Genomic DNA, 7,800 nt, shown 5'->3' with positions numbered 1-7,800 from the left:
GACCTATTTTAACTAATTAAAACAAGTGGTTAACCTACGTGAGCATGCAACTATTCTTCTTTATGGATTTTAAATGTCTAACCTAATTTTATAACAGCATATAAAATTTTAGACATGCTAAACATCCACAACATACAGGTATTCAATATCTAATATAACACTTATATTAAATACAAGAAACCCTAACATGCATACTATATATTATAAAAAATTATAACATACTTTCAATGCATGTTGCATGCTTTCTATAGTGGGATTTTAAATCTAAATGGCATACTATATGCACATACAAGATTTATTTAATTATAACATACATCAAATGCATAAATAATTAAACACGTACTGATATGGTTTTAGTTTTAGCAAAAACAAGCAAGCAAAAGCCTAACTATTACAAAAACAGCTTCAACACCACTCGAATCGCTTTAAAATCGCTTGAACCGAACCCGAACTGTTTGAACTGGACCAGCAGAGATTGAACCGGATCAACCACAAACTATTTGAAGCTGAACCGGACCAAACTTCAAGAGAACCAGCTGAATCGGCTTCTCTTGCTTTTGCCCAAAATCTCACTAAGTCAGATCATTTAGCATTGATGACCAACATCATGTGTTTAGCTTGATCGTTTAGTGTTTGCTTGATCATTTAGCAGCCAACGACTATCATTTATCAAAACTACACGATTGTGTAGTGTACACCTTCTATCGTATAGTGTCATCGTCAAGCACTGGAGGAGCTACACGATCGCTTAGTGTCAAACACTATCACATAGCTCTATCATTTAGCACGAACAATTTACTACATGATTGTTTAGCTCCCATCGTTTATCGCCCTGTCTTGATCATTTAGTGTGCGCCTGAGGTAAGCGATCACCTAGTGCTATCGCATAGTAATCGATGCATTGCTCAGCTGCCGTTCATAGGTAAACGATCATGTAAGTGATCATTCAGTACTATCACATAGCTCTTCATCGCATCGCTTAGCACCCGAACAAATGTAAACGATCGTGTAAGCGATCGCTCAGCGCCATCGCATAGCTCTTCGCCGCATAGCTTAGCTCCCACCCGAAGCTACACGATTGTGTAGTTCCATCGTATAGCAATATAACGCATCACTTAGCTCACGAGGTAGACGATCGTCTAGCACACAATACCTAAACGATTAACACCCGAAGCTACATGATCGTTTAGCTTTTCCATCATATCGTCTAACGCATGAAGCTAAACGATCATTTAGCTACCGAAGCTTAACGACGATATGAACATAAGCTGATCGTCTGGAATCTGCAACTCGGCCCCTTCGCTTGTTTCTTCGAATTATAGCTTAATGTCAACTCTAATGACTCCAAATAAATTACAGACTCTTGGGAAGACATTAAAGCTTATCAAGCAATAGCATATTACAAATTTAAACGAGAAATAAAAGAGAAATTAAAGGCCAAAACCACATCATTACAGCAGTTTCATATTTTCATACAAAACACCCACCAAACTAGAATTAATCCGAACTGAATGCTTCTAAGATGCTCTGATACTAATTGTTGGAACAACACCATCACGCAGTAGAAGGGAACAGGATCCATAAGCATTCTAATTCATTATTTTTGGTTGAAAAGAAACATTCTAAAACAGAGTTTAATGGGTTTCAAGAACATACTTTGGCCAAACGATTGAAATCTCCATTTCCAGCAGCAAAATCCTCCGAATCCTTGTGTAGACCACAACAAGATCTTCCCTACTATCCTTTTGATGCTCTAGATTGAGTTGTGGGACTCAAAATAAGCTGGAATCAAAGGGAATATGGAGAAAGCTCACTAAACATAACCCACTTAAGACTACCTTCTTCATCCGAATTTTTCAGCAAAAATTCAGTCGGTTCATCCTCCATTCTTCACTCCAATCTCTTCAATATATTGCAGACTATCATGCAAAGAGATGTGCTGCATGGGATGCAACTCATGCTTGGAGTAAATCAAAGGAGGTGGATTCCTTGTAGGCTACTTTGAAGATGACTTGAAAAACCCATTTTTTCAAGTTTGTGTAATTTTTCAATTTTCAAAATCTATTTTGATTTTTAAGAACATATTTTATTTCTAAAATCAAAATTTATTAATTTTAAAAATTAATTTCATAAATTAATTTTCTAATAAAATTAATAAATAATTATTTAAACAATTTAAATAATTCTAATTAATTTAATATCAATTATTAAATTAATTTTACACAAATGTATCTTCATATATTTAAATCATATTTAAATATGTTTTCTCCAATTTCTTTTGATTCTAATTTGAACGTTTCAAATTAAATTATCACACTACTCTAAAGCTAATCTTTTTCTGAACTAGTAAGAGAACCTTATGAACATATAGATTATAGGCTCCAACGATCCGAGATTAATCGGCTAAACTCATTAGACCGATCAAACCCACATTCGTTAACTAATGAGTCACTTAATTAAAGCCCATAGTTGAACTTCCCTCACTGTAGATATATTATGTCCACTCGATATAACCATGATTAGTAAGTTAACCCTTCACAGGTTGTTCGTAATAACGGTTGGGTCAAATCTCTTTTTCACCCTCGAAATTACCTTTTGTTCCTTAAGTCCCCACTGATCCCCTAATGAACAATTGTTTTGTGATCCAATCACAAAAACGAGTCCCTCTACTACCAAATTAGAAGGTGGGATCCCTTGTTCAAGCCCCAGAATCAGCACTTAAGGGAACAACCTCTCTACTATCCTTAAAGTGGGTAGGAGTGAATTTTCTCTTACACCCTATATCCCTAGCTATCTATCTGGTCTTACCCCTAAAATTGCAGTCATATTGAGCTGGCATTGTTGAGCCAACCCTCACCTATGTAAATCTAAGGGCAATCTTAGATAAATAGGAGTTCATAGTTAGCTTAGGATTAAGGTCAAATTACCTAGGTCATTACTTTGAAATAGTCAGTCTTAAACAGTAAACAACGTTATAAAATAAGAGTGACTCATTTTGTAGTCCAATCTTGTACAAACTCTTTTGAACAAGGATACCCTCACTCCTCATGTCCAACATGAACGAATTAGGATCACTTCGTTTGTAGCACTTTACAACTCCTTGTAACAACTACAGAGCAGGCGTATCCAATACTGTTACCAGAATAAGGTACCCAACCTTATCCATATACTATAGATCATTTTGACTATTTACTCAAACCTGATCTACCTTTATGTCTCCACATAAAGTTCAAGTACTCATCCAATAGTCAAGGTACTTTTAGGTTTATTTGATTTCTATTCATGCAATAGATCTATTCAATAACACCTTTATTGAATTTTCAGAATAAGTTCCATTGTTTACATACCACGAGTTTTAGGACATAAAACCCAACAAAAGATTTAGTAGTTTCTTTGGAAAGTTCATTCAACACGATTTTGCTTCTGGGTTTATGCTCCCTTATGTGATCCTCTTCAAGAAAAGTAGCATTTGTCGATACAAATACTTTGTTTTCTTTAGGATCATTGAAATAACCAACTTTTATTCTCTTGGGGTAGCCTACAAATAGGTATGACCTTGAATGTGTTGCAGTTTCTTAAGATTGGCCTCAAGCACATGTATTGGGCATCACTAGATTCTGAAATAATGTAAACTAGCTTTACGACCATTCCATAACTCTAGAAGTGTTTTGGAAACACTCTTAGAGGAAACGTAGTTCAGGATATAAGCTACAGTCTCCACAACATAAGCCCAAAACGAGTCAGGTAAGGGAACGTAACTCCTTATAGACCGAACCATGTCCAACATGGTTCGATTTCTCCTTTCTGATACACCATTTTGCCGAGGTGTACTAGGTGCTGAGAGTTGGGATACTATTCCATGTTTTATCAAATAGTTCTGGAATGTCACATCTATAAACTCTCCACCTCGATTAGATCGAAGTGTTTTAATCGTTCTATTTAATGCATTTTCAACTTCAGCCTTGAATTCTTTGAACTTTTCAAAAGACTCATACTTCTGTTGCATTAAATAAACATACCCATATCTAGAATAATCATCAGTGAAAGTGGTGAAATATTCATAACCTCCCCTAGCTCTTACATTCATTGAACAACAAAGGTCTAAATGCACTAGCTCTAGAGGTTCTTTGGTCCTATGACCTTTTCAGCAAAAGACCTTTTAGTCATTTTTCTTTCAAGGCATGACTTACACACAGGTAAAGAATTTTCTTCCAACTCACTTAGAAATCCACTCTTCACCAATCTTTCAATCCTAATGAGATTAATGTGTCCTAGTCTTAGGTGCCAAAGATGGGCATTTTTCTTAGGAGAAATTCTAAGTCGTTTATTTTGAGTTATTGCAATTTTAAACATGTCTATGTTATGGAGGGAATTTGTCGGTAAAGACCTTGGCACATACAAATTATTTCCAGTTGAGGTGAACATATATTAACACCATTCTTAGTAATAAACACTTCATTATAAGAAAAGTTTAGTTGATAATTACATTCCAAAAGACACTTTAAAAACACTAAGTTCCTTTTTAAATAAAAAACAACAAATACATCATTCAAAATGAGAATTTTTTTTGTAAAGTTAACTGGAGACCTCTCACTGCCATAGTTGAGACGATGTGCCCGATTCCAACTCGCATCGTCATCTCACTAGCATGAAGTTGCCGCTAGGAACTAATTCCCTGAAATGAAGAACAAACATAGTTAGTGGCCCCCGAGTTAATAATCCAAGAAGAATCCTTATTCTCCACTAAACATGTTTTCAAGACAAGCAAATCACATTTACCTTGTTTAGTCTTTTTTTTCTCTACCAAATATCTGGGGCAGTTCCTCTTCCAGTGTCGGTCTTGGTTGCAATGGAAACATTTTCGCTTGTCAACCCTCACTGGTTGTCTACCCCTTAGAGTAGAAGCTTGTTGGTTAGCAGCAGGCTTCCCATTTCCACCCTTCTTCTTCCACTTTTTTGGTACTTGAGTAAGAAAGTGCATACTTAGTTCATGAGGTCGAACATTTATGGAACCTTTTAGAAGATGAAGCAACATTTGCTTCACCCTTCTATTCCTTGCTTTTCAATAAGGATTGAAAAGTCTACAAATCCTTGAGCAGAGTAGTAAGGTTGTAGTCAATCCTGTTCAAAATAGCATTGCTACGGAAATGAAGGAAGCTATCTGGTAACAATTCTAGAATGATGCTAACCTGGTTGACCTCATCGATGCTTGACCTGTTCATCTCAGCCACGTTAAAGTGGATCATCATATTGAGAACATGTTCCTGAACAGATGGCCCCTCTTGCATACGTGAGTTGAAGATGTGCTTGAGAGTGTCGTGCCTAAGTTGCACGGACGGTTGTCTGAACATTTCCCACAGGGACTCCATGATCTCACATGCAATGACCATGGTCTCAGTTCTTGGCCAAGACTTTGTTAAGCTTGGCCAAGATATACACATGGGCTTTTTCATTCACCCTTGTCTATTGCTCATACGCTTCTCGAACATTTTGAGCAGTAGTAGGAGGTGGAATGGGAGGACACTCCTACATCAGGACGAATTGTAGATCATAATTGATCAAAATCGTGTTTATAGTGTTTTTCCAACTACCGTAGTTTTCGCCAGATAGATTGTCGGCGACAAGTAAACTTAGAGTCGCAGTAGCCATAATAAAATTGTTGATACAGAACAAACTTTATTAAGTCTACTTGCATTAAACCACTTTTAGAAACCCAATCATGTTTTAGCAAAATAGTTTAGCGTACTCGAAATTACAACTATTTTGCAATGATGCTTCAATGAGGCAAGACAAAAGTCACCATAGGGTGATGAAGTGTCCCTTCACTAAAATGAGACATTCTCAACCATTAGACAGAAACAACTCTTTGTAACTATATCTAATAGTCACAATTGTTCGGTCAAGAATTTGTTAACATTCTTAAGAATTCTATGTAAGTATAACCCCTCATTTTAGGTTCTAGAGTCCCGTTCTAATGAGCCAACCTTAGGGAAAAGCCGATTAGGACAAGAGACTAAAGCAACCCTATCCATTTCTGGATATCAAATAAAGAGTCATGCAAAATTGCCATCCTTTAAGGGGACACCCACGATGCCATGAGGCGATGCATGAAATTTATCCAACCTAATGAGAGAGACCGAGGGATATGTTGTCACACGTCCCGCTCCCACTTAATATAAACACTTTCTCCATTCACCTTAGTATTGACATACCCAAACGCCACTTGTAGGTGGACACCCTTGGTGCCTTGAGGTCGAGAATAGATCTCACGGTGTGAACTTTTAGGGAGAAACATGTATAGGTTAAAGTGAAGTATCATTTTTCCTCCTATTGAGTGTTCTACCTAGGGTTCATTAACTTAGAAAATCTGGCTACTAAATTTATCTAAGTGATTTGTTTAATTTGCTAAAAAAGAAATCTTGCTTTAGATGATTAAACAACTTTGATTCAGTCTCGTTAAACTCTTTAACAGACTTTCATCAAATTTGCATGCATGTAATAAATCTATCTAATTCACCTTTCCAGGTAGGTTCCCAGGTAAAGATGTGACATTTCCATCGACTTAAGTACCCCAAACTAGCCAAAACAAACATTAGCCAAAAGGTCCCTTATATTTAATCTTTTATTAGGAATCAATTTAATCCTATTAAACCGATTTAAAAGATTAAACTTAGATTTCTAATCTTATTAAAAACGCGATCTTAGGTCTATCTCAATCAAAATTTAAAACATTTTTATAAAAAGGATTAGAGTCTAAGGTTTCCATGCAACTCTTTATTATTGATTTTAATTCTAATTTCATTTATTATAACACTTATAAGAAATGAAACAATTAAAACCAACCAACATTGCAAGCTAGACATATATAAGTTATTTATAACAATTATAAATTAACGTAAGGTATTGTCATGCTTCATGCAATGTTCATTCATTACTAATATAACTTTTATATAATTAAGTCATGAACTAAGCTATAGCATACATTCCATACAAACATTCAACCTTATATTATAACATTTATAATATATATTCATTGATAAGAAAAAGAAAAAATGTGAACGGGGTCTCGAATAGTGATTTCTGATAAAGAAAGAGAATTCTTGCCACCTTAATGACAGAAAAAAGGATTGATCAAATTCTATGGATATGCTATACATGCATACATATATTATAACTCTTATATTATATGATGCATGAGCATGTTTTATGTAATTTAAATCATGCATACTAATATATTATAACACTTATAATATAAAATGATGCATGAAAAAAATGCATAACCTATGATGATTTTAAAACTATATGACATACATTATGGCATATAAAATAAACATACATCACATGTATATTTAACTAAAGTTGATGGACTAAGATAGATAATCTCAAAAACCGGAAATAAATGGCTAAACTATTACAAAAAAGAGTCCACTGGTTCGGAACAAATGAACTGGGTCTTGAACCCCTCTTTCGAACCGCTTCACCAAGAACCCTTGTAGCTTGATCGTGTAACGAACTCCTGATCGTCGAGTATAAACAATCGTGTATATGCGAACGCGTAGCTTTTTTACTATGCGATAAGCATGTAAGTTTATGCGATCGTGCTGCATGCATCGAGTATCGCATACCATGCGCTCGGGTAGCTAGTGACTATGTGATGAGTATGATAGTCTACACGATTGTGTAGCGAGTGTCGAGTACTATACGATCATGTAGCTACTGTAACACGATTGTGTAGAAAACTCTAAACGATCGGCTATGCGATCATTTAACAGATGCTACACGATCGTGTAGAAAACTCTA

Source organism: Benincasa hispida, chromosome 1 (genome assembly GCF_009727055.1).
Source record: "Benincasa hispida cultivar B227 chromosome 1, ASM972705v1, whole genome shotgun sequence".
Taxonomy (NCBI): Eukaryota; Viridiplantae; Streptophyta; class Magnoliopsida; order Cucurbitales; family Cucurbitaceae; genus Benincasa; species Benincasa hispida.
This window is presented reverse-complemented; position numbering follows the sequence as displayed.